The sequence below is a fragment of the Neofelis nebulosa genome, chromosome 6 (assembly GCF_028018385.1).
Source record: "Neofelis nebulosa isolate mNeoNeb1 chromosome 6, mNeoNeb1.pri, whole genome shotgun sequence".
Classification (NCBI taxonomy): Eukaryota; Metazoa; Chordata; class Mammalia; order Carnivora; family Felidae; genus Neofelis; species Neofelis nebulosa.
Genome location: NC_080787.1, coordinates 7,904,799 through 7,931,373, shown reverse-complemented (window position 1 = coordinate 7,931,373; position 26,575 = coordinate 7,904,799). Strand labels below are relative to the sequence as shown.

Sequence of the window (26,575 nt, the reverse complement as noted above, 5' to 3'; positions counted from 1 at the left end):
GTCTGCTTGACAGGCACCCTCCTACCAATATTCTGGAGGGATGTAGATCTGGACCCTGATGCCCTCTTCAGAGCCAGAGTCCCAGTGGCAAAACTCTCAGTACGAGGATGTCACCTCTAGGGCCCTGAGCCCTTTAGCCTCCTATGTAGACGTCAGAATCAGCACTGATGTCCTAGATGCTTCTGATGTTAGGACCACATAGATGGGCCAAGGAAGGAACTGTCAATGGCTTGAATGCGCCTCTCCTGTTGTTCGTCTTACGGACAAGGTGCCAGGAGAACTGCCTTCCTCTTCACGACCTTTGTTTTCTGTCCAATCAGCGAGTAAGTGAGCACCTCAAAACCTTTCTGAGTAGATGCCTGCTGCCATCTTGACTTGTCTTTTTCTCCTTGGCTTTCTGTGCGGTGTTGGATGCTGCATCGGCTGAATAGCCTTTTTTTTAATTATTTTTAAAAAATTATAGTAAAAACATAATTTACCATACTAACCATTTTTAACATTATAGTCCAATGGTAAGTATATTCACATTGTTGCACAATAGGTCTCTAGAACTTCTTCTAGAAGTTTCTAGAACTTCCTTTTTTTGTTTGCGGACTATCTTTCCTGGTGGGGTAGATTGAGACACTGTTTCCTGTTTGCCCTGATGCTTGCTCCCTCCTACAGAATGCTTCTCCTGAGGCTTCTGGGACAGGAAAGAGGCTCTTTTGGTCAGATGTCCCCCTGTAAGACTTCTGGGCCAGCCATTCAGTGAGTGAGTGCAAGCAGTCCTAGTTTTGACAAGCCCACCAGCTGGGAGTCTGAGTAGACCTGGGGTTTGAAAAGCCAGAGATTTGGTTTAAAGGGAGGGTGTGCTGGGCACGGGGGCAGTGGTCCTCTCAGTTGGTGGGATATAAACCTCCCCAGAAACTGAGCTGAAAAGACTCTCAGTTTAATACAAGGTCCTGCATGGAAAGACGTGCAAGGTTGTTTTTCCTGGCGCTTCTCCCTCCCAAATATCCCATATGGTGGCTCCCTTGATCCCCGGCATCGCCGGACAGCCACCTCCTTGTCTTGCTGGGGCTGAATCACAGGTGTCGGGTGTTGTTTCATTTTGCGTTAATCGGACTTTCTGCTACCAGACTTTATGTGGTTTCTTGAATTCATGAATTAGTCATTAAGTTGTGTTTACCAGGCAGGCACCCTGGCAATCTGTGGTATGTCCAGCTGACCTTTCTTTAGAACGATGCTGATCGTGCCGGCTGTAGTCAACCATGGTGGGAAAGACTGACTTCTTTTCAGGGACCCTTTGCAGGCTTTTCTTTACTTCCAGCTCTCACCTGCGCAGGTGGGTTTGCACCTCCCTTTGGAATGTTTTAGTGGGATTTTTTATCGGACTGGGGTGGAGGCTGTGTCTTCATACCGCAGAGGGTCAAGCAGTCCATTAAGAGTGGAGGAAAGTCAGTTACCGGATGACTTTTCCCCAGGAGGACTAACCTCTAGAATAAACGAAATCGAATAGGATAATTGGGATTTCCTAGTTGAGGGGATACTGTCAGGGTCTGTTTCTTTTTTACAGTTGAGAAAGTGCTTTTGAGATTTCAAGTTCACAAATAGGTACCGCCGAGCTCACGGCCTTCTAAAAGAACATAGACGTTTGTGGTGTTACTATTCTGATTATTTAATGTTTCATAAGCCTGGAGAAGCTTCTATTTCCTGTTCATCCTGAGCAGGGGTGGGTTCCCCCAGCTCGGAGTAAACAACCTGTAATTATGTGGTTAATGAAATAGAAGCTCCAAGTACTTCCTTAAGTTTGGATTGACTTTCTAACAAGTAGGTGGTAATAGAAGTAACATTTCAAATATTTGAACTTGGCTTGCTACAGATGGGCTGATGTAGGATAATGGGCACATTGTTTTTGGTGGAAGGTTATGGACACTTCAGATTTCTAGGTGTGATCATCTTAGACTTGGAAATCGTACACTTTATGAGGTATGTATCAGTTCAGGATGAGATTTTTTTTTTTCAGTTAAACTGAATTGATTGTAAGCTTTTCAGCCCCAACACTTGGACTGACTTGTCCTAGTCACTGATTTTGTCCATATAAGGAGTATTAGAGATGTGTCTTACATGCATTTAAAAAACCACTTTTGTCAATAAAAATTAATATCAATTAAAGAAAACTTAGCTAATCCGATAGGTAGGTGAATGAACTATTTCTGAACTAAATTGTGAGCACAGCTTAGGTTGTGTTTTGCCTGTGGCCTTAAAACACATCAACAAACGGTATTATAATGACTGTCATTTTTTGATGGATTTCATTTTTGGGTGAAGCACTGTAGTTATCTGATACTTTCATTTTTTTTTAATATCTTTTTTAATGTTTATTTATTCTTGATAGACTGAGCGTGAGCAGGGGAGGGGCAGAGAGAGAGGTAGACACAGAATTCGAGGCAGGCTCCAGGCCCTGGGCCGTCAGCACCAGAGCCCGATGTGGGGCCCGAACCCATAAACCGCGAGATATGACCTGAGCCGAAGTTGGACGCCCAACCGACTGAGCCACCCAGGTGCCCCTGATACTTGCATTTTTGTTCATATTGGATAGACAGAAACAAAGTAAGAACATGAACGTAGAAGACGTGTTACTTCGTTGTGAATGTGTAAAAAACACATAGGTTTTCTATTTTCTAGGGGTTAGAGCACAAGCTCTACATAAATAAGAGTAAAAATTAGGAAATTAATGAATCAGCGTATTACCTATGACGCTGCGACATTAAAATATTTACAAAGCCTGCCATAGACCCTATAAGGTTAGGATGTGATTTATCTCTAAGGTAGTGTAAGTAGTCACTCGATGATTATATGGGAATCAATAGCTTGTTCAAGGCTGGTCCCCTAGCAAACCAGTGGCGGCGTGCACCGTGTATTTCTGAGAGATAATGCCAGGAAATGCGTTGCAAAACCGCGGAATATAGTATATAAGCTCTAGTGCAACGAGGGGCCCCACCGATGGGAACCGTGATCACGTGTCAGTCACATGCAGTTCATGTGGACAGGCACTGTGCTGTGGAACTCTCTTAAGAGGACAGTTTTGTTATATAATCTTTGCCAGGATTAGTGTGTGCGGCACCCAGTTTGGAAACTAAATGTGAACGTATAATCATGCCCCGTATGATTTGTTCTGTGCCGTGCGTGCACTTATGATGGGATCTTGGTTTGTCCCTTTCTGCCAGGGTGAGGGTTGGCCACCTTGGTCTCCGGCTTAACTGGGTGTCACAGAGAGAGGGCTCCCTCCTGGCTCGCTCCTGCGGGGCGGCAGTCTGCGAATGCTGCTGTGGCTGGGACCCTCCCGTGCAGGCCAGCAAGGGGAAGCCTGAAGGACGTGGGCTCTGTGATCTGTGTTGACACCACTCGGGGCCGGTGCTCAAAGCCTTTAAGGTGCCGAGAGCTGGGGTTTCACCACCACGTGGCAGGACAGGGGAGGCCTCAGCCATCAGGCAGCCTGGCGATCAACAGAAACATGCTGAGCAGCCGAGCGAGACCGAGGCAGGAGCTCAGCCTGTCAGCTCAGCCCGGACCTTCGGGCATGTGGGTTCGGGTCTGGAATTTGAGAGCAGGAGCTCTGACCATCCCACCGGCTTTGGGCTCCGGTGGGGTGGCGTACTAATGCATTTCTCCCTGATCCTGGGGTTGCCTTCCCTCCCCTCCTCCTGCCGCTCCTCCTGCCGCAGAGAAGCAGCCCCGGGAGGGGATCCTTGCCTGTGCGCCCTGCTGGGCACAGGGAGGGGCCTGGGAAGCCAGCCCAAGGCTTTGCTCTCCCCTCCTTTCTGAGGCCCTGACTCTGCCTTTCCCCCTGGGGTTATTTGGGCCAGTTGCTTGGCATTTTCCCACCGTGTAAATGAAAGGGTTGGCCAAGCCGGCCGAATGGTTTAAAACACCGCTCTATTTTTTTTTTTAAGTGAAAAAGTTTAACTTGTTTTTGAGCATGGCTTTATTGACCTAATTAGGCATGTTGAAGGACTGAAAAAGAGATTTTTTTTTTTCCCTGCAGTCAGGCGGGGTCTGTCACTTTGCAGGTACTTCCGTGTCCAACGGGGCCCTCTAGGTAAGACAGCATCAGCCTCCCTGAGGGGTGAGGGGACCGGAGTGCCACAAAGGAGTCATTGTTCACTGTCTTCCACTTTGGTTGTTTTAAAAATGGCACAGTATTTAAAATTCTATTAATAGGACATTGGGTTAGCAATCAGAGTACCTAAGCTTTCCCCTCTTCCATCAGTGTGAAAAGGAATTTAGGCAAGTCCCTGTTTCCTGTGTGCAGAGGGAGGGTGGGAGGGAAGGAAAGAGACGGACTAGCTCTCTCCCTTTGAAATAGGGAACAAAACATCTGGCAGCAAGGAGTGAGAATATAAAAGATACTGAGTTTCTTGTAGGAAAACTTTCATAGACCATGAGGGGGTTTTGTTATTTGGCTCATGTTTAGAATTTTTCTGTTGACTTTCTTTTCTCTGACTTGTTCAGTCTGGGGGGGCTCCCAAGTTCTGGAAGCTCGCTGGGATCTCTGCTGAACCGTAGGCACGTTTTTGTTGTTGTGTCAAATTCAGCTCAGTTGCCAGAAAAAAATATTTTTTTTCGCAAAATACTTAATTTTTTCCTCCATCTTATTTTTTGGGCCAACGAGGGAAGGCTGGGACAGCCAGGGCACAAGGTGCTCCCATTATTGTGGCCACGAGGACAGATCCGGTCCTGTGACACTGCAGGAGAGGGCCACCGAGAACACAGAGTGGAGGGACGGACTGATGTCTGTCCGTGGGCATCGGAGTTCACTTGAAGTGTTAGGATTAGACCCAGTCTTAACTGAGAATGGATCAGTCTGCCAGGCATATTCATGCAATATTAGCTTGATTGATGGAAATGGAGAATCTAAGCCATTGCTCAGTTTTATATAGTGACCTTGAAGGACTGGAACGCTTGGGTTACACTGAGGTTTTATCTGAAGCCCTTTCGTTTTCAGACAAGTTGGAAAGGTTCCCAAAATGCATGATTGTGCCTTCCGAGCGGAACACTCAGTGCGTTTGCTTTATTATCCTTTAGTGATTGAGACATTGTTTTCAGTATGTCAGGGGTTCATGATAAACGCTTCTCTCTACATCTTTACAGAGGAGATGGATGGAAATGGGCTAATTTTGCAGTGTCTATTCTTCAAATACGTTGTGAGCTTTAAAAAAATCCCTAATGTTTTTTTCCCCTTATTGATTATTTGGATTAATTTCATTGTCTTAAAATTGTTGTGATTAATTTCTTCTCAGTTTTCCAGTTCATCGTTCTGCAAGTTGGAGTGTGGGGTTACTCCTGTCAATGGAAATGTGTTCTTGTAAGGCAGGGGTCTTGGCTCTGGTCAAATGTGGATTAAGGGAAGTTTGATGGTGGATAAGTTCTCCCTCCCCTTGTTTCTGTTTCTTCGTCCGTTCCTTCCTAGGATGCAGAATTTCCCCTTTGTCCCCTCCCCCATCCAAGCCTGAGCTCAGCAAACGCCGACATTTGAAATTCGTTTATATAAATTCAAGCTTAAGTCATCTTCATGATATGACTTTTGACAGAGCAAGAGTGAGAGCAGGGGAGGGGGCAGAGGGAGAGAGGGAGAATCCTAAGCAGGCTCCGTGTTCAGTGGGGAACCAACGCTGGGCTCAGTCCCACGACCCTGGGATCATGACCTGAGCTGAAATCCAGACTCAAAAGCTCAACTGACTGAGCCACCCAGGCACCACCCCCCCCCCCCCAACCCCTGCAATGGTAAGACTTTTAACTCATTACCTCTTCCAGGAAAGTATAATTAGAGCCCTTTCCTTATTTTTGGTATGAAACACTGTGTGTTCCTGCTAAAGGAATTTCAAGGTCTGTAGTTTTGAGTCATGATCTTTTCGGTCATGAGCCTATTCCCGTAAGCTTATTTCTTATCAGCTCACGACGTAAACCGCTGTTTCAGCTGTGAGTGGCTGCCCCTCGGGAAGAGACACTGGCATAGTGGAAATCCTTGGCATCTGAAAGTTGGAGAAACTTCCAGAGACTTCCAGAAAAGGAGCACTTTTGTGTTCTCAACTAAGTGAGGTGTTTCAAAGAAACCAGGAGTGATCGCTTCTCCCGTCCCCGGACTTGTCATCCTGGAAGTGTACTTGCGTTGAATCAAATTCAGCAAACGTTTACTGAAATCCAGCTGTGCACAGTAAGACCACACTGCACAGGCTGGAGAGAAACCATCTGTGTCTCTCCTGAAGTACGTGATGGCTGAAGAAATTGAGTAGCTGAATGATGTAGAATGACACTTAAAATCCTAGATCTTGGGAGTGTTTCTCAGGATGCCAGTAGGTATAATAAAAATGATTTTGTGAACAAGTAAATTTGGGGAAAAACAGATTAAATGAAGTTGGATAGGGATTTTCTTTTTAACTGAAACTTCAGAGGGAGACATTGTATGCTGCATTTACCAAATTTATTTGACCATGGATGATTGATTGACTGATTGAGTTTTTCTTTTGGGGGGGGGGAAGCATCTCAGGGACTAGTGTTTCTTGGGTAACACTTTGGAACATGCTGCTTTAGATCACGAAAGTATTCTTCTGTCTCTTTCCATAGGACTCTTATGTATATATTTTTTTTTTTTAATTTTTTTTTTTTCAACGTTTTTTTATTTATTTTTGGGACAGAGAGAGACAGAGCATGAATGGGGGAGGGGCAGAGAGAGAGGGAGACACAGAATCGGAAACAGGCTCCAGGCTCCGAGCCATCAGCCCAGAGCCTGACGCGGGGCTCGAACTCACAGACCGCGAGATCGTGACCTGGCTGAAGTCGGACGCCCAACCGACTGCGCCACCCAGGCGCCCCTCTTATGTATATATTGTATATGTGTTTGTTATTCAGAGACAGAATAACCGTTCTTTGCCTATTGTGGTAAATGGATTCCTGTAAGTTTCTCCATTGGTTATATAAAGAGTATTTGTATTTTGCGTGGATATCGGTGAGGTTTTGAGGGGCTGGGGTCCAAAGATGATGGCGGTGATAGCCAGCATTGCCCTGCCCCCTGCAGCACCCCCCCACCCTCCACGGAGTGTCCTGACTCAGGCACTGTGCTCAATGTCTCCTCTCTAATCTAAAGCCAGAAGTAGGGATTCACAGTTCTGGTTTATAGGTAAGGCCATTACTTGTCCAATAGGCCACTTACAGAGCAGGGCACTTTTTAAAAAAGTGATGAGCTTTAAAAAACACTTATTTGGATAATTATAGATGCCTTGACGCTGTTTGCTCCATTGATAACCAGTGCTGCATGATAGTATTGTACTATGAAGTCAAGAAATGAACATTGATACAATGATCAGCCTTACGTAAATGTCATTGGCTTTACGTGCACTCCTGTGTGTGTGTGTGTGCGCGCGCGCGCGTATGTATGAGCCTGCTATGTGGGTTTTATCACACGTGACTGCCACCATAGTCAAGGTACAGAACAAGGACCCTTCCCGGTACTCTGTTACAGTCGTAGCCAGCGCTCTCCCAGTCCCCTGCCCCCCTCTCCTCACAAGCACTAATCTGTTCTCCATCTGTCTAATTTTGCCATTTCAAGCATGTTCTATAAATGGAGTCACCCGGGAGTAACCTTTTAAAATTGACCTTTTTACAGCCTGGCCACTTTTAGTCTGCTGTTTCTAGTCTTTGCAACAATTTTACACCATAGGGATTATGCACTCTCTTTTGTAAACGAGGAAGTGAAGCTTTTGAAGGGAAAGGGAACACATCCAGGCTGCACATAGTGGACCAGAGAGGTCCTTGCCACTTTTCACTCTGGCCTGACCTTCCTCTGGGTTCTAGGGATTCGCACTCTGTTTACATGCACGGCTTTCCTTTTTCTCTTCCCATGTTCAAAAATAAGGGCCTGTTTGCATTTTCCTTTTTGAAAAAATTGTAACTTTTAAGGGAGAAGGTTGGATCACACTATTACTTTAAAAAAAGTTGCAGAGGCTGGGTATTTTTTCCTTTCAGCTCTCTTTTGAGCCTTTTGTGGAGCTGACCTGAACACCGATGGCGAGAATGGTTATGGGGGATGGGTAAAGGTAGAGCTTTCTGTACACTGGGTCTTGAATCCATATATGGGCATCTCTGACTCGGGGGCAGGGGGCTAAACATACTCCCAGAGCCCTTGGCCCTTGGGACTTGACTCCATGCAAACAAGGAGCTGTCAGTGCACAAAACACGCATGTCTCTGACTCACAGGAGCATCAGATGTCAGTTGAGAGAAAACTCGAATGCCAGAACGAAGTCTTTTCATATCTCTGCGTGGGATGCAGTTTTCAGCGAGTTGATGAAGCAGTTAGCAGAATGTTGGTTTTTGTTGATCACAGCACCCCCCCACCCCACCCCCCAGACTTGCCTCTCTCTCTCAGGATCTTTGAACTAGGTCGCTGTTCCCCTTTGCCAAGATGTCCACCTGGCATGGCTCATTCCCTCACCTTCCTAAGTAGTCTGTGCAATGTTACCTTTTCCCTGTAGTTTTCCCTGATATTTTAAAAATTGTACCCCCCTACCCCATTCTCTTTACTTGCTTTATTTTCCTCCATCACACTCTGATTGGCATCTGCCGTGCCCTGTGTCTTACTTATGTGATCCTGCATTGTTTTCCCCTTGGTAGAATGTAACCCTCCTTAGAGCAAGGACTGTTGCCTATATAGTTAACTGCTGTAGCCTCAGCATGTCAGACTAGGGCTTGACACATGTTGGATAACGGAGATTTTTCAAATAAATGAGTGTTTGGAAGAGGAAAGATTTGTTCGAATGAAGTTACAGGACACAACAGAATAATCACGGCTGGACAGGTCAGCTCCTGACTTACAAATGTCGAGGCACTGGAGTGTAAATGTACTTTATTCTTGCCTGGGTAGAACACGTTTCTAGAAGTGACTTTCCCCTTGGACAGTGATTGACTTGGGGGGAGTTCTTTCAGAGATAAAGGAAATTAGCCAGCAGGTCGCGGTAATCGAACCTCGCAAACTATCCTGGAAATGTTTAGCCTTCTGCCAGATTGAAGCACGAATTCCGCGTCTGCATAACCACCTGTGTAATTACTCACATTAGCATTCTAGCGCGTGTGGGCCGCGCTACATTCTTCAATTTTGCAAGAACGCTATTTTTGCATGTTCGCTGCTACTGTGAAAATTGGTTTCCCTCATCCATTCGGGAAGCTTGTACCAATGCTTTGATTCAAGAGCTGTGGTCTAGCACTGTAGACCTTGGTTTCCTTGGTGGAGGGAGATTCTGTGATGTGTCCATAAACGTTTGGTTTCAGTTTTTCTTTTCTGAGCTATTTCTGTTAGGGCTGGGGGTGGAAAAAGAAAGAACTCTCGCTCTAGGGATACTTTAGGTAATATATACCCTGGTCGAAAAAAATGCAGTGTTGCCTGTATGACGTCACGGGGTTGGGATGGGAGCCCCCAGGCCAGGTGAGGGTCCGGTGTCCTGGGGACAGATGTGGTGGTTTGGGAGTGGTGTGGAGGGTGGGGGGGCTGCGGCTGTGGCTCCCAGGGAAGGACTAGCACCCCTTCTCCCCTCAATGCCCGCTGGACTCCCCGATATTGGTAAGGTGGCTGCGTGGGCACCTCGTTACGCGGTCCTAGGTGAGTTACAAAAGCCAGGAAGATAAAGCGTGTAAAGGAAAGAGTTCAGGGAGAACGTCGTACACCAAGCAAGGAACGTGTATTTTGAGAAGGCCCCCAAGTGTGAACACATGTCTTCCAGAGAACTCACACTTTCCCTCATTGTCCACAGACACCCCTAGACCCCCGTCTGTACTGGATTCAGACTTTCCCATGTCAGCTGAGCCGTAAAGAGAATTCTGAGTACAAATGTGAAGGCAGTTGAGACACAGTCGGGTCATTTGTATGCTGGTGCTCCCTGGAGCTGACCGAGCACCTTCTGTTTGTCCGCGAAGGTATTACTAAATTTAAATAACTAATAGAGGGCACACAGCACTTGTTTATTTTCTGGCAATAGTCAGTTTAGCTGTCCTTTTCCCGAGGGAAACCAGCTCAGTGGAGTTACTGAAATCACACTTTTTCCGTTTCTTGAACTAATTTCCATTACCCTGCCCTAGAAAAAGTAGGCGGCTGCAGAGAGGAGGCTGAGACAGAATTCCAAAGCCGTTTGGGTTACATTACACTTAGCACTCATTGAACAGACAGCCAACACCTCTTCATAAGCACCAGCTACATACAGATCAATGTTTTCAAATGAGACCAAAGGTGGGCCCTCAATTTAGGGAGACAGAGCAGCCATGACTTCTTGAGAATCTTATAGGACACCAGACGCAGAATGATATATGTTGTGTAGAATGGTACAATTATCGGTTGACAGGAAGGAATTATAATGAAGTGATTCTGGTCGGAGGGATTCCTTTATGTGATGCTAGCAAGGGAAATTTCGTCTGGTCCTTATCTGCCACATATTTGGGCTGAGTTGAAAAGCCCACGTGATTAGACGGCGTATCCTTTCTATTTGGGCTGTAATGGGAGAGTTCAAGCAAACAAGTTCATTGGGAGTTTTAGGAGTCTCTTCTTAGACTCAAATTACTAAGTCTGGGTCTATACAGGCCTTCGTTAAGGCCGGACTTAAATATTGGGTGGATCTGTCTTGGACCCGGTTGTAGGGAATGTTTCTTGGAAGTCTCAGGTAGGGCCTCATTATAATCCGGTTCTGCCTCTAGCGTGGCCCTGTGCTCCCACGCCAGCAGGCCAAGGCTGAGCGTCTCCGCTCCGGTGGCCTCCCTAGCCCATTGACTGTTGTCGCAGCCTACCCAACAGTTGAATATAATGCTGTATTGGGATCTGTTTTTACACTCGATCTCAGCCAAAAGGCCGAGAAGCGATGGATCTTTTTTTAAAGTTAGTTCACAAATGACCACAGCTGCTTCTCGGTTAATCAGATGCTCGAGACTCCCGTGTCTACACCATCGGCTGCTACGTGTTTATGACACCACAGCTGCCTGGGTGGCGCTTCTGTCCCCACCCTCACCCCTTCCCATCTGCCGCCTCTCACTGCTTCCTCGCTGCTGTGCTTGGAGGCGGCACGTTCTCAAATAAGCTGCTGATGTCCCGCCCTCCCAGGGTCTGGGCCTGAGATTCACCGAAGTTTCTTTCGTCGGGAGAATTTTTCTCGCCTGGGACTCTGAAGCACTCGCTTTGTTTGTTAGGCGTGCATCCTTCCCCTGGCTGGGGAAACTTTTGCAAGGAAGCTGAAAGCTGCTTTCAGATAGATCCCATAGCTGTGGCTCCCCCCTGTCCCATCCACCTCCCCGGTGTTCAAGCTCGCAATCTTACTCCGAAGGCGGGAAGGTTGCCGTCAAGGGTTCCCCCTTACGGAGGGCGCTGCTTACCTTGGATAACCCTTCTTCCTAACGGAGTTTCTGGTCCTGGCCTTTTTCCACGTGCGTAACATCCACAGGGAGCGGTTCTTCCTTGTCACGTCTTTTAAAGCCTGTCAGACTCTCTCTGCAGTGCTCCCCCGGCAAGCTGTTACAGTAAGCATAAAAACAAGCACATCACACGAAGAATAAAGTGCCAAGTTTCTGTCTCCCTGCCAACCTCATTAGAAACCAGGGGTAAAGCACGTATGCACGCCATTACATCATGCATGCAATTAGACATTTGAAGCCAGCTCAATAGGGGACCTTCTTCATGCTTTTCTAAGTGTGCAGCTCCCATTTCTGCACGGGAACCTGGGCGCCTCTGTTTTCCCTAATCCTTTGTCTCTATGAGGGTGGGAGGGCGGAGGGAAAGAGGCGTGTCCCCATTGACCGGAGCTCCGAGGTTCTGGAAAAGTCCTTCTTGCACACGTCTGTGAGAGTGGAACTGCCCTACTCTTCCGTCGCTGTGTGTTTCTTGTTGAGGATGTGTCGGTAGCCTGATGATGAGTTTCGTCGTCATACAGGGCGACACGGATGGCCTGGCTCTTAAAAGGAAGCGCGGAAAGTAATTGGGAACTGTACAATCCGCTTGCCCGGCGGAGCGGAAAGCAAGACTGTGTTGTTCTCTGCACCTGTTGACGGACTTGTGCAGTCTCTGTGTTTGTGGGGTGAAGGGACGCTAGATTGGCCGGCCTCCTGGGCCTGCCGTCCTGCGGGCTGCCCTGAGGGAGGAAGCGGAAAGACTGAAGGACCGGCCAGCAGTTGAACCAGAGTTTGGCATCTGGCGCTCTTCGATAAAGTCTCATCGAGTAGTTTCTGGGTGAGCGTTAGGATACAGCTTCAGGGCATTCGCCGGGGACTAGGTGGGCTCCAGCCAGAATCCTGGCGCAGCCACCTGCTAGCCTTTTTGCCTCCAGCAAATGTAACTCCGTTTGGTCTCAGCTTCTTCACTTGTATGTAGCACTGGAGAATGCCGATCATGCCCAGCCACCCACAGGCTTATGTTGAGAATGAAATCAGATCATGACTACAAAGCATTGAGGACGGGGCCTGACCGGCTTAATGCCACTTGCTGGTAGTGTCATCATTGGCTTCTGTATTGGAAAAACATATAGCTGCCTTCTAGAAGCTTACGGTCCCGCTGGGGCTGTGGGACGCACGCACGGATTTAGGAAGGAGAGAGGGGATGTTGCCTCGCTGTGATGTGGACGGGGGACACTTGACGGAGACATCATGTAACATGGGGAACCCCGTGCCAGCTCCGAGGGTGTGGGCCACCTGGTGGTCTTTGTGGATGGTGCAGTGGTTGCCAAGATTGGGATTTTGGCTGTGACCATGAAGGACAGGTGGAATTTGGGTCGATGGAAGAACGCTGACGATACAGCCGGTAGGAGTAAACCAGCTTCTTTCAGAGGAAGGGGAGACCTCCCAGCTGGCAGGAGGGACGTTTGCCCTGAGAATGAGGAGGCTGTGAGGGTGCAGGGGGCTCCAGGGTTTTGCTGCTTTCCAGTTATCTAAGCTGGGTGGAGTGGACCTTCTGGTGTGATGGGTACTCATCACGGGGAAGGGCCTCTTCTCTTTGTATTTTCTTCAGTCTAGCCTCCTTCGTGTAGGGCTGGGCTTGCTGTATTTCCTAAAGGGCACTTCTCTCTGATCGCCCTTGGGTCTGGGTGAGTGACCCAGAAGGTTCTCTTGCTCTGTCTGCCAGGGTTTGTTCTATTTCATTCATGTCTCTCAGACCTCCTTTTGTTAAAAACCACGCGGACTCAGTCTGTGGCGAGATGACGATGCTGTGTGGCCGCCTTCCCTGGGTCAATCTGTATAGCTTTGGTGTCTTTTTAACTTCTTTTTAATTTTTTTTTCTTTTCTTCACTGTATGGGATTTATTCTGATCTTTAAGGGCCCTGACATGCTTTAAGGATATCATGACATACACGAGGTGGCAAGAAACCCTATTCCTTATGATCTGACTTCCATTAGTTTTTGAGGCATGTCTTTGGTAGATTTTGGCTTTGAGGATGTCAATAAAACCATAATGAGCAAAAAGTAAGAAAGTGTATTCAATTAACTTGTGAGTAACTTGAGGTCAGTGAATCATCTGAGTTATTTTATAAAACACGCTTTATTGGCTATTCGGTGTTACCTGATGCTCTAAAGCAGGGGTCAGCAAACTCTCCGTAAAAGGGCCAGAGAGCCATTATTTTAGGCTTCTGGGTCAGTTCTCTGTCATAAATACTCAATTCTGCCTTTGTGGTGTGAAAGCAGATATAGATAATAGATGGATGTGGGCTGTTTTGCAATAAACAAATTTTATTTGTGAAAATAGATGGTGGGCCAGATTTGGCTCTCTGAAGTAGTCTGCTAACCCCTACTCTAAAGGAAACAGATTTTGTTAGATTGGGACGGTAAGGAGACATTTAAAAGTAGATAAATGACAACATTTCCAGATAATTAGCTCCACCAAAAGCTTAAAAAAGGTTTTTCTTCTATTGTTTGAATTAAATTTCATGTTTCATATTGAGTTTATAAATAAGCCTTAAATATCATTTATAGGGTTCGCTTTTTTTTTTTCTTTTAAAGCTAGGATCTAAGGTTCAAAACACGCCTATCTTTATTAAGTAACCATTTATTAAATGTTTTTCTTGTGTCAGGCACTGTGCAAGTCATTGGAAATTCACAAATAACTTAGGCACACACCTTTCCTCTTGGAAGCCACAGTCTAGACTGTGCACTCATTGTTGCCAAATGTTGGCTCATGCCTTGGACCACAGCACGTATATATGGCCCACGGTCCCAAGGAACCTGTATTCCAAAAGGGCCTTTTGGGGGCTCCGCTTATCTTTCCTCTGTCTACTTCATGTGCCTTTGGGACTTGAGTATTTTTGTTTCTTTCGATTTGTGTATTGTTGGAGAAAGCCTGCTTGAGGAATTTACAAGTGGCGAAAATATTTATTTTAGTAACCCAGTTGCCAAAAATCTCAGTCTTGATGATTCAAAAAGTTATGTGTTTTCCTGCCCTTTGTAGTTTTTACTTAGTCACCCTAATTCACTTTTTGAATTTGTACTAAGTTCTCCCTACCAAATTATGGGCCAGCCCCACCAGACTGCAGAGGATGCTTTTCTAGAAGTATTGAAACACACAGGTATCCAGGATTCTTGTGTGTCTACAGTGCTCCCAGAGTGGTGCTCTCTGGACCAGAGCCACTAGGCCCTTGCAGATTGGGTGGAAATGTTGAGTAGCCTAGAGGGAGGCCATTCCTGGAGGAGGAAGCTGGATAGTGTGAATGGGTGTGGGATGCAAGCTCTCCCAGCCCAGATGGCGGGGCGGGGACTCTGACAGAGGGGGGACCTTGGAAGCCAGACTGACATTTCCTGGGATGGGACATAGCAGAGATAGGAAGTTGATCCCTAAGTAGAAGAATGCCATGGGAAAGTGGGGCTTTGGAGGGATGGGTCCTTCTATCAGCCAAATGCAAGGTGGTAGGGAGAGGGAGGGAGGAAGGGAGGGAGAGAGGAGATGGGAAAGATTTGGGCTCAGGTGGTATGCAGAAACCTTTGGGAGAGGGGGGCTTTCACCTTCTTTTTCTCCGCATAATTATAAAAAAAATTGCCAGAAGAACTGCTCTGGTAGAGTTTCCTGGGGTGAGAGGAAGTACTTTGGGTTGAGACGAGGGACGAAAATTTGAGAGAAAGGTACGTTTTTACAATCACAGTCGGGAGTGCTGAGCATGTGAGGAGGGAACGAATATAAAGTTATATAAATAGCAGTCATTTATATATTTGTATATTCCTCTGTAAAAAATACAGAGGAAAGGCCTTTTTATTTTTCCTTGTTTCTTCTGAAGTAGCAGCTTGTTTTGAAAGAGAAGGGAGGGGCGCCTGGGTGGCGCAGTTGGTTAAGCGTCCGACTTCGGCCAGGTCACGATCTCGCGGTCCGTGAGTTCGAGCCCCGCGTCGGGCTCTGGGCTGACGGCTCGGAGCCTGGAGCCTGTTTCCGCTTCTGTGTCTCCCTCTCTCTCTGCCCCTCCCCTGTTCATGCTCTGTCTCTCTCTGTCCCAAAAATAAATAAAAAACGTTGGAAAAAAAAATTAAAAAAAAAAGAAAGAGAAGGGAAATTCTAGTTTGTCCCTTTGGGGTCTTGAAGAGGCAGCTGGTGGTAGTAAGATGGGCTTGACTTACAGTATTTGAAGCACCAAGAAGTGTCTGCATAAGGTTTTAAACCTGCACAGGCGCACAGGAATGGCATCACGCCTATCTGAAGTATTTCGGAAATGAAAAAGAAAAATAAAAAATTCCAAAGGCGCGAGTGACTTCTGCAAATACGTCACAGTTCATAGAGAAGAGTGTCATCTGCGTCTGGTGACACTGATGGGGTCCCTGTGTACCGGGTGGGATGCAGTCCGCATTCAAGTCTGTTTTGTTGTCAGCACTGCGGTATTTTCTCTTCAACAAGATAACCTTGGCATCCTCCCTCTCTTAACTTTTTGTGTCCTGATTACCTTGGAATGAAAGTCCTAAAATAGAAAACTGTGGGTTATGTGTTTTTTTTCAAGTTTATTTATTTGTTTTTGAGAGGGACAGGGACAGCGTGAGTGGTGGAGGGCCAGAGAGAGAGGGAGACAGAGATCCGAAGGCGACCCTGCACTGACAGCAGCAAGCCCAGTGAGGGGCTCGAACTCGCGAACCAGGAGATCGTGACCTGAGCTTAACCGACTGAGCCACCCAGGCACCCTGGCTTATGGATTTTTAGAACTTATTTATTATGTTGGGGCACCTGGGTGGCTCAGTCGGTTAAGCGTCGGACCTCAGCTCAGGTCGCGATCTCCCGGTTTGTGAGTTCGAGCCCCGCGCTGGGCTTGCTGCTTTCAGCGTGGAGCCTGCTTAGGATACTCTCTCTCCCTCTCTCTCTGCCCCTCCCCTGCTCCTGTATGCTCTCTCTCGCTCTCTTGAAAATAAATAAACATTAAAAGAACTTAATATGGAAGCATATTAAGCTCCCTTAATATGGAGCATCGTGGACTTCCCATCTACCTTTCGTTTTTAAGATACAGAAGTTTGGACTGTTTGTTTTTACGAAGTGAAGGCTGATCGTCCCACTGCACCGTTTGCGGGCAAAGCCTGAAGGGTGAGAGTGTGGCCCGGCGGGTGCCCGACCCAGAGAGAGAGGGAGTGAAACTTCAGGCTGACTGAATTTCTTAGCAGATTTGGTAAAGAAGAGGACGAAATTAATATTTCATTGTTGAAATTGGGTTACAAATTGTGGGCTTGTTCTAGCCCATAGTTGTGATTTTCTCCTACGCGTGGGTAACTCAATGTCCGAATGTACCTGCTGGATGAGATTAACCTTGGAGATCTGGTGTAGGCTAATAGCCCAATAGCGAATACACTTAATTATTTTACCAATCACGGTAATTATTGGCAGTACCAAAGAAGTTGCTCTGGTCTGACATAAAGACATGGAACTTATTTTGTTATTTACAATTGATATGTGTGTTTACTTGATCTTTGCTGGTATAGTTTTAAAAGTAGGACCTTCAAATAATGGGGCACCTGGGTGGCTCAGTCAGTTAGATGACTGACTCCTGATTTTGTCTCAGATCATCATCTCATGGTTTTTGGGTTCAGGCCCTGGCTTGGGCTCTGCGCTGACAGCATGGAGCCTGCTTGGGATTCTCTCTCTGCCCCCTCCCCCACGCGCTCTCTCGCTCTCTCGCTCTCTCGCTCGACAAATAAGTAAACATAAATAAATAAATAAAAAATATTAAGGGAAAGTCACCGGGGCCCTGGAGAGGTACTAAGTGTCCCCATCATCATATTACGGTTATTATGAAGATCTTATGACTTAATAAAAGCAAAGCTTAAGGTCCCTGCACGTAGTAAGCGTTACGTAAATACTGGTCCTTATTAGTGATCTAGTTTTGCATGAAACTAACAACAGGTGAGCATCACGGTAATAGTGGCCAATACAATGTTTGGATAATACAAGACAGTACAACATGATAGACGAGATGACCCAATATTACAGCCCCTTTTAACTTCACTGACAAGACATTTAATGGGCAGACTAGCAAGTTTTAAATGCTTAGATTCTAGGAAAGTTAAATGTTTATAGTTGTAGACTTAAGTTCGAGAAATGCTTGGTATGAACTAGGGAATAGGCAAATACAGCTTTGGGGCTGTGACTTTTTTTCCCTCAGTCCCCAAAGTAATCATTGTGAAGAGGCTGTGCAGAGGCATAAAAGTCTACGACCAAGTAGATAGCTCAGTCTATCGAGCACTGTGTTCCCGTCTCTGTTTCGAGATAAATGAAACATTAATGTAAATTGTCCTCTTAGAATTTTCTAAGAGGTCTCAACTTCCTTAAATAGGGGATATATAAGCTCTCAAATAGCAATATATATTCCGCAATTCAGCAGCTTTTCAAGCTATGGTTTTTATAACCACTTTTGGATTTGAGAATGCAGAATTTAGAATTCCTACTTGGGGGCATGTTGTTCAATTCAGCAAGCCATGCGTGAGATTCAGCCGACAGGATCCAGAGCTCTGGATGTGGGTGAGGGATAGAACCCAAAGTCCGCGCTTCTGGGCTGCCGTGACTTCACATCAAAACGAGACAGCTCTGCCTGTGGATGGTGATGACTTCATAATTACAATTAAAATATTTTTAGTACAAGAATGAGGCCTGGGGGGAAAGCTGTCAACATATGTATTGTATGAAAGGGAGACTAATCACCAGATGGGACTGTGGAAGCCTTTCCTGGTGGGTCATGACTGCCTTGCCTCTGGCTAGGAGTTGACAAATGGACTCCGCCATCCTGGTTGTCTCTTGGAAGAATGAAAAGGAAACAGCGGGAACTGTGAGTGAAGCGGCTCCGAAGAAAGAGAGAAGGCAGAGTGTTGAGCTGATAGGCAGGTGGAACAAGTGGCAGGTGTGTGGGGCCCCGAGCCCTCCCTGAGTCATGTGATTGCAGCATCGCGCTTAGGTTGTGTCCTGGAGCCTTACTGATGTCCCTGAGCTGGTAAACGTTCTGTGTATTTGGCAGTGTTCTCTAAACCTCCAGAAGAGTTGAGGCAGCACAGGGTTGAAGGGCCAGTGTTTCTGGGGCACCTGGGTGGCTCAGTCAGTTGAGCGTCTGACTTCGGCTCGGGTCGTGATCTCACGGTTGGTGAGTTCGAGCCCTGCATCAGGCTCTGTGCTGACAGCTCAGATTCGGATTCCGTGACTTCCTCTCTCTCTGCCCCTCCGCTGCTCACACTCCGTGTGTCTCTCTCTCAGAACTAAATATTGAAAAAAGTTTTTTTTTTTTAAATTTAAAAAAGCAAGGCCAGTGTTTCTTTTGGTGTCGTCTGTCCCCGGCAACACAGCTCAAGTCCCGTGATAGGGCTGACGGCTTCATTTATATTAACGCTGTCGCTTTCTGAGGTACTGGGTCCAGATAATGGTGTTATTTTATCACCTTTAGATGGGGATACTCTGCTTACTGATGGCAGGCATTGCTACCCACGTGGCCACAACTAGCTAGATGGGAATTCAGCCTCTCCTGCTTATTGCTGGGTTCTTGTTCCTTCCACTGCTGGGCAACCCCACAGGCTGTGTTGACAAATCCAGCCATCGGCACCCATTTCGTGATGGGATCAGTGCCCTTCTAAGAAGAGCCCGGAGAGCTAGCTTGCTCTCCCCCTTTGCTGTGTGAGAGGGGGCGAGAAGGCGTCCCTCTGCAAGCCAGGCGGAAGGGCCCTTGTCAGGAACTGATTTGGCCAGCACCTTGACCTTGGACATCCCAGCCTCTGGAATTTTGAGAAATACGTGTTTGTTGTTGAAGCCACCCACTCCGTGGTATTTGTCACTGCAGCCGGAGGTAAGATAGGATCTGTAGGCCAACAGGAAAGGCATCTGCCCTTTGGTCTTCCCTTAAATGTTTAAGAGCTGTGCTGCTGTCCATCACATGGTTTTCGTAACTTCCCATCATTCTCGAGTCTTTAAAAAGTGTTAGCTGCTGGAGACCGAGGTCAGCCGGGAGGCCGTCGATCACTTTTCTTTGAAGTCTAGAATGGAGTCGTTGCTGGAGGTGAATATCGGTCTTTTTTATTCTAGACGCTCTGAAACATGAATCACGGTGCTGGGAATACTTGAGTCAGCAGGTGAAGGGAAAAAGGCAGTGAGTTCAGTGTCTGCCCGGTGATCAGAGCCAATTAAGCAGGGAAAGGCAAGCCAGCGCCGGCGTGGGCAGCAGCGGTGACGCTTTCGTCTGCCTTGTTCTCAGGACGCAGGACTGGTGCTCGTTACGAGAGGTGGTGCATTATCAGCGGAATGCAGCTGAGGGACTGGGAATCGGCGAGCAGGCAAACGTCTGAGTTTTCTGCACAGGGAGAGCTCCTCCGTGAGACTAGCCAGCCCTGATGGCTCTGGGCGCTAGGCAGCTTTCCACGCGGTTGTTATAAACAGATTTGTAAGATTTTTCCGGTGGCCAGTGCCTCCTTTCAACAAAACGGGCTTAAAAATATTGCAGAAGGGGAGCACTGCAAAAATAGTAATTCCCTAGCTCTGCTATGAACTTTTCCCTAAACTGGTCATTATGATTAGGCTTACTGGCCTTGCTACATTTGTCATTTTGAAGTCTCCTTCTGTAATGATAGATACCGTCAGGGCACGTTAGTATGTTCGTCTCCCGGTTTCTTGTAAATCTCCAGCATATGCCTGTTATTAACTTTGGCAGCTTTTTTAAAAGGGAGTTTTTCTAGGCTCTTTACATTTATAAAAGAAACAACCCGGACGACTCTTTCAAAAGTCACGTTTTCTAGGGACGCCTGGCTGGCTCAGTTGGTTAAGAGTCTGACTTCGGCTCCGGTCATGACCTCAAGGTTTGTGGGTTCAAGCCCCGCGTCTGCCTCTGTGCTGATGGCTCGGAGCCTGGAGCCTGCCTGTCTCTCTGCCCCTCCCCAGCTCACACTCGGTCTCTCTCAAAAATAAGTAAACATGAAAAAAAATTGTTCTTTCAAGTCACGTGTTCTGGCTTTCATTATTTGCGTGTTTTCCAACTTGTGAAAGAGATTTTGGGGTGGTGTAATTGGATTTGAAGTAAACGCATAGACCTGACATAAACCTGATGGTATACTTTATAAGAGATGTTTTAATTCTTTTATAGGTAGCTGTTTGTTCTCTGCAGGGAACACTGTTTCAGGATTGTTCACCAAGTGTTCACTGTTGGCCACTAATAATTCCCTAACTGGCTTCACATTAGGGGTGTTGCCCATAGGGCGCTATACTTCCCAGGCCATCTTTCCGGAGACCTTTGATGATGACACTGCCATGCCTGAGTGCAGAGCCCAGCTCTGGACATTAAAGGACAAAGGACCACTGTGCTGTCCGTCCCAGGATGTCGGAGTGACGAGGGACCGGATAGGCAAGAGCTGGCCGCAGCCCGGGGGACCTTCCCTTGTGGGACCTCAGATTTCCTCGCTTCCCTTCTCGCACAGCTGTCCACGAGGCATGGAGCTCTCACACAAGACGATGGGTTGAAGTTGGTCTGGAATTTGACTCTTCCCGGTCTTTTTAGGAACCATTAGAGTTTTCCTGTTCGGTAGGATAGCCAGTAGCCACACGTGGCTCTTTAAATTCAATACATTAATGATAATGAGATAAAATTACAAATTATATTTAAAGCCACATCGCAAAGGCTCGAGAAGGCACACGTGGCTAGTGGCTACATGTTGAATAACACTGCAAGTTCAGACGCTGACCTCTGGAGAGATGCAGTGACATGCCCCAGGCCACACAGCCAGTCAGTGCAGAATCCGCTGTTTGGACTCGTTGCCCCATTTTTTTTTTTTTTCCCTAGCCCACGTAGTCCTTCAGTTTCAGGCATCACAGCTTCAACTAACAAGTTCGTCCTTGGAGTATCCACATCCTTCTCCCAAAGTCTCTGGGAGAGACTCAGTAACTAGAGTTAGAAGTTATTTCTTAGTACGTAATCCTAGTTTTACAAATATTTGTGATTCGTGTTAAGCGGTTTTGCGTGAATGTGCGGGGACATCGCGTGCGGTGTGGCGGTAGTTTGCCACGCGTGCTGTACCTTGCGAACCCTGGTGTGCCCGTCACGTGGGTCTGCGTGGGGATCTGGGATCCCAGGTAGAGGAGTTGGATGGGACTTTTGAAGGTACCTAGTTCAATTCTGCACACACGTGTACAATATTCTCGGCAAGGCTGTTGATTTTGAGAGAGCTTCTTCATTAATGAGTTCACTTCTTCCCACAGCTTCTGATCCATCTGGGGTTTTCTTTGTTTCAAGCCAAAAGGTTCTTGCCTTTGATTTTGACACATGGGTCCTCGTTAGCTCACAGAAAAAGCTTGCCCCCTCTGACATGTGCAGCCTTGTGAATATCTGAAGCCTTCTCCTGTCAGTCTGTGTCTTCTCACCTATGTGCTAGGGAGACCTGGTTCCTTCAACCCTTCCTTATGGGACCTATTTTGCAATCCTCTCACCGCTCTGTTTGCTTCTGTTGGACTGGCTCCGGGGCAGGGCTCAGAGCTGTGTTGGGAAATTCCACTGTCCATCTGAATGGAGGTCTTGGCTAGATACATTTGGAAAATCTCAAGTCTCTCTTGAGCGGAAAAAAAGAAAAAGTCTACTCTTATCCACATGTAGGAAATCTATTGACTTAGTGTCTTTGGAAAGAAGTAATAGGGTTGTCTGTAATAAAGATGTATTTATGACTTCTGTAATCAGAAAATATTATATAATTTTAATAGCAGTAAAGCTTCTCTTTACCATCACTATATTGGGGTAGAATTTGGATGTAGTGAATGCAACAAAAAAATCATGTTCCCAGCAGTGAGAACAATGCAGTAGAGCCATATTTAACTCCCCGTGACGACACCTGTCAACTGTGCGACCCTCAGCACATCTTTGAGTCTGCTCTTGCCTTTGTTTTTTCTTTCTTTATTTTTTTAATGTTTATATATTTTCGAGACAGAGAGAAACAGAGCATGAACAGGGGAGGGTCAGAGAGAGAGGGAGACACAGAATCCGAAGCAGGCTCCAGGCTCTGAGCCGTCAGCACAGAGCCCGACGCGGGGCTTGAACTCACCGACCATGAGATCATGACCTGAGCCAAAGTCAGAAGCTCAACCGACTGAGCCACCCAGGCGCCCCTGCTCTTGCCTTTGAATTGCTGCCGTGGGAGTGGTGTTTGGAGTAGGTTTCTTACAGGATTTGTGTAAAGTTTAAAATGTGTGAACACAAAGGTGAGAGAGATTTCTGTAAAGACCATGACCCTTACTCATCGATTCAGCGTTATGAACTTGTATTCACAGAGAAAGAGGCCTGATGGTTGTGGTGATGGCACACTGTTCTGCTCCAAGTGCTGCGCTGCTAACTCAGTTAACGTTTGTAACGATGCTAGGCGCCCGGTGCCGTGATGAATCTCCACCTTACAGAAGAGGAAACTGAGGCACAGAGCGGAAAAGATCTGCTCGGTATCCCACAGCTGGTGAGGGGCAAAGTCAGAAAACTGGTAATCACTCTGGTTAGGTGAGATTTTTCGTTTTTTTTTTTTTTTTTTTTTTTTTTTTTAGACTGTAGAACTAATAGAAAGGAGACGCCGAGGGACCGCTTGTGCGTACGAAACATAACCTCCGCGTTTGACTTAAGCCGCTACTGTGGCAGCCAGTGTGCCAAGAGCTGGGTTTCTGCGGATCTCCTCTCACGAACTGATGCTATAATATAAATGGTTTTACTGGAATAGTTAGAAATGAAGAGTTTCCGTGAAGAAAAGTGATATTACGTACCTAATTTTGCTGCAGAAAACAGTTGCTTTTTTAGGGCGTTTTTGACAAGCTGAGTGACTCCGGCAAACAAACATCAACTCTTTGGGAGCGAGCGTCTTATCATTTGCCCATTTATTTCCTTTTGCCTTAGCAGCAAGTAGTTTGGGGGAAAGGTATTAAGGATTATTTACTGTAACCACAAAATATATTCTTTTTAAAAAAATTCTTTTTAATGGGGCGCCCGGGTGACTCAGACAAAGCGTCTGACTTTGTCCCAGGTCATGATCTTGCGGTTGGTGAGTTCGAGCCCCGCATCGGGCTCTGTGCTGATGGCTCGGAGCCTGGAGCCTGTTTCGGATTCTGTGTCTCCCTCTCTCTCTGCCCCTCCCTCAAAAATAAATAAAACATTAAAAAAAATAAGAAAAATTCTTTTTAATTTTTTTTTTTTTTTGATAGAGCAATTGAGAGAGAGAAAGAGCATGAGTAGGAGAGAGGGAGAGAGAGAATCTCCAGCAGGCTCCACGCTCTCTGAGGAACGTGACGTGGGGCTCAGTCCCACGACTGTGAGATCAGGACCTGAGCTGAAGCCAAGAGTTGGATGCTTAACTGACTGAACCGCCCAGGCGCCCCAACCATAAAATGCATTCTGATTAATGGTAGTTCTTAGGTGATTTAGGGCCAAATGTGTCTCATTCCATCTCCCAAGGCATCGTATCATTAAAATGAAAAATACGTTGTTCTTTCAGTATTTTTTCCTTTTTAAACTTTTTCAACATTTTTGTCTCGGTTTACCAGCAAAAAGTACAAAATATGACCTCGATGGAGGGCCACGTGCCCAGCCACGTAGCGCGCCTCCCTGGGAGAGTGTGGACGCGTTTCTGTGTCGTGCTCCCGCGTGGGTGCGTGGGTTTGAAGCCGGTACGTGTGCCTAGTCTGAGGCGCCTAAAGCTAAGATGCAGATTTCAGGGCCCCTCCTGGAGGACCACAGCCGAGTGAGGTTAGGCCTGAGAACGCTTTTGGTGGAAAAGAGAGAGAGTGCCTAGGGAAGGGAGGCTCCAGAAAAGCCAGCCGTGCAGCTGCCCTTAACCCAGACGTCCTTCATCCTTCCGCCCTTCGCTCAGCAACTCCCTGAGCAGCCCAGCAAATACCACCACGCTGTGCACTTGACGCAAAAGCACAGCCCGCCGAGAAATGACCTCTCCACGTGCACCGCGATGGCCGGTGCTTCCGTGACAGCCAGTGGCGAAAGTGCGCGTGGAAACCACCCTTTCTGTGGTTGGCGGTGACCACTGCCGATTCCATCGCTCGCCCTCTGCCTCCTCAAACTCCTCGTCTGCCCCAGACCACGCTCAACACACCCCCCTTGCTGTAACTGCTAACCTCCCACGCTCCGTCTGCCGCCATTGACCCAAGCCATCCAGATTCCTATGCTGGGTTCAGGTTTATTTCCTGCTGCTGTCGTTTAGCGGACACTTGGATGATAGAAGAATGGGGGTGGGGAGGTATATTTTGTAAGCAGTCAGAAAAGAGGTCCCGTCTCCAAATGCTGGGTTACTGCAAGAGGGGAGTCTCTGGAGGAAGAACTGTGTACAAATCAATGAACAAAACAATGATACTCTTTAAAAAATTTTTTTTAATGTTTGTTTATTTTTGAGAGAGAGAGAGAGAGAGGGAGACAGAGCGTGAGCAGGGGAGGGGCAGAGAGAGAGAGGGAGACACAGAATCCGAAGCAGGCTCCAGGCTCTGAGCTGTCAGCACACAGCCCGACGCGGGGCTCGAACTTGTGAACCGCGAGATCGTGACCTGAGCCGAAGTCGGACACCCAACCGACTGAGCCCCCCAGGCGCCCCGATCTTATTCTGATGCGCGTGGGACTTTGTGTCTCCAATGGCAAGAGCCAGCGATACTCATAATCAGGACCTCCGCGAGTTCTCAAGTAGGGGTGATTCATTTGTTTGTGCTTAGAATTCCCAGCCACGGTATGTGCTGCTTTGATGACCCAGTGGCAAAGGAGCATCTTTAGTCACGAAAACTCACAAATAGTGAAATGGTCGGCTTATGTGTTAAGGTAATTTCTCTCCTCCCCCCCCAAGATCTCCTCACATAGGAAGTATCAGTCGGGCCTTTAATTTGAGTTCAGGTGAAGTGCTTGGGATGATAGACCGGTGCGTCTTTTAATTACTGACTAGGCTGTTGCTTCGTGGACAGAGGCTTCTTACTGAAAGCTCCATGTCGCCGGGGCCCCTTTCTGTGTCGATCACAAGCAGAGGACCCGGGCTTGCTGCATCCTGGTGACGAGAGGAAAGATTTACACCAGGCAGTTGTCTCTCTTTCCCGCTGGACAGTGCGCTGAGTGAAACGTGACGCGGACAGGCCCTTGGAGGCGCGTACAAATTGTTGCTCGACATGAGGAGACTTTGAGGAACAAATAAGGTGATCGGTGGCGTGAGCCCCGCAACTTGGTTTGGGGTGGTGGCCGGAGGGGTCGGCCGTGGGAGGCTCGCCCCGTTGGCTGCTGGCGGGAACGTGGGTTTAGAAACGGAGGGATGTGGGTTCAGAGTCCCACTCCGGTCTGGGTCGTCGGGGCAAGTAGGTCTTGGTTTCCTCATCTGCAGCCTGAGCGTTATGGTACCTTTGTCACCGGCTCAAGCGCATTAAGGTACGTGCCTCCCCGTTCCTGGCTGATGGCGGACTTCAGAAATGTGTCCCTGCCTCGCTTCCCTCCTCACAGGCAGCGTATCAGAGGAGGAGGACTGGGAACGGGCGTGTGGAGAGAAGGCATGCCTCTGATAGTTCTTTGAACAGCTCAGGGCGCGAGGCCGGCGCTCGAGGCTGGAGAAGGGCCTGGGTCTCCCCGGCTGGGTATTTGTTCCGAGTGTACCTGCCGACGAACAGTCCTGGCTTCCCGTCTGCTGGAGTGTGAGTGTCGGTCTGCTGCAGAGTCCCTCTGGCCAGGGAGGCCGATAGGGGACCCCAGGGGCCTTCTGAGGGGGGGACGGTGTGTGTGTGTGTGTGTGTGTGTGTGTGTGTGTGTGTGTGTGTTGACGGGGTGTGAGTCAGGTTCCTGGAAAGCACTGTAGACGGGCAGAGGTTTGTAGTCATGTCACAGGTACTGACTCCAGGTATCGAACCAGCCCTCGAACATTCGGGTGGCCTAAGGAGCTGGCTTCCAATGAGTAGAGAACGCACATTCTGTTAACTTTCGAAATTTGAGAATGGTACTAACGAACCGTGAAGAGGTGGTCTGGATGGACCCTGTTCTGGGAGGGTCCTTCATGCACTTTGTTCGAGAGCTCGAACATCACATTCTGCCTGGAGGATGTTTCACTTCTGATTTCAGTTGATTTATTGGTGGGACAAGGGAATTCAATTTTTATTTAGTCCTGCCTTTG

General features: G+C 47.5%; 1 protein-coding gene and 1 long non-coding RNA gene across 15 annotated transcripts in view; one reads left to right on the top strand and one right to left on the bottom strand.

The window, feature by feature from the left end:
• The window catches only part of CARMIL1 (capping protein regulator and myosin 1 linker 1), a 314,075-nt gene that overhangs the window by 70,518 nt on the left and 216,982 nt on the right, over positions 1-26,575 (top strand). The window lies entirely within an intron of this gene.
• Positions 9,958-26,575, bottom strand: part of LOC131513668 (uncharacterized) — a 35,393-nt gene continuing 18,775 nt past the window's right edge. For both annotated transcript variants that reach the window (XR_009262703.1, XR_009262702.1), the window contains exons 3-4: positions 11,387-11,522; positions 9,958-10,514 (exon numbers count right to left, since the gene is read on the bottom strand). This is a non-coding gene — a long non-coding RNA (uncharacterized LOC131513668). The remainder of the gene's footprint in view (positions 10,515-11,386; positions 11,523-26,575) is intronic.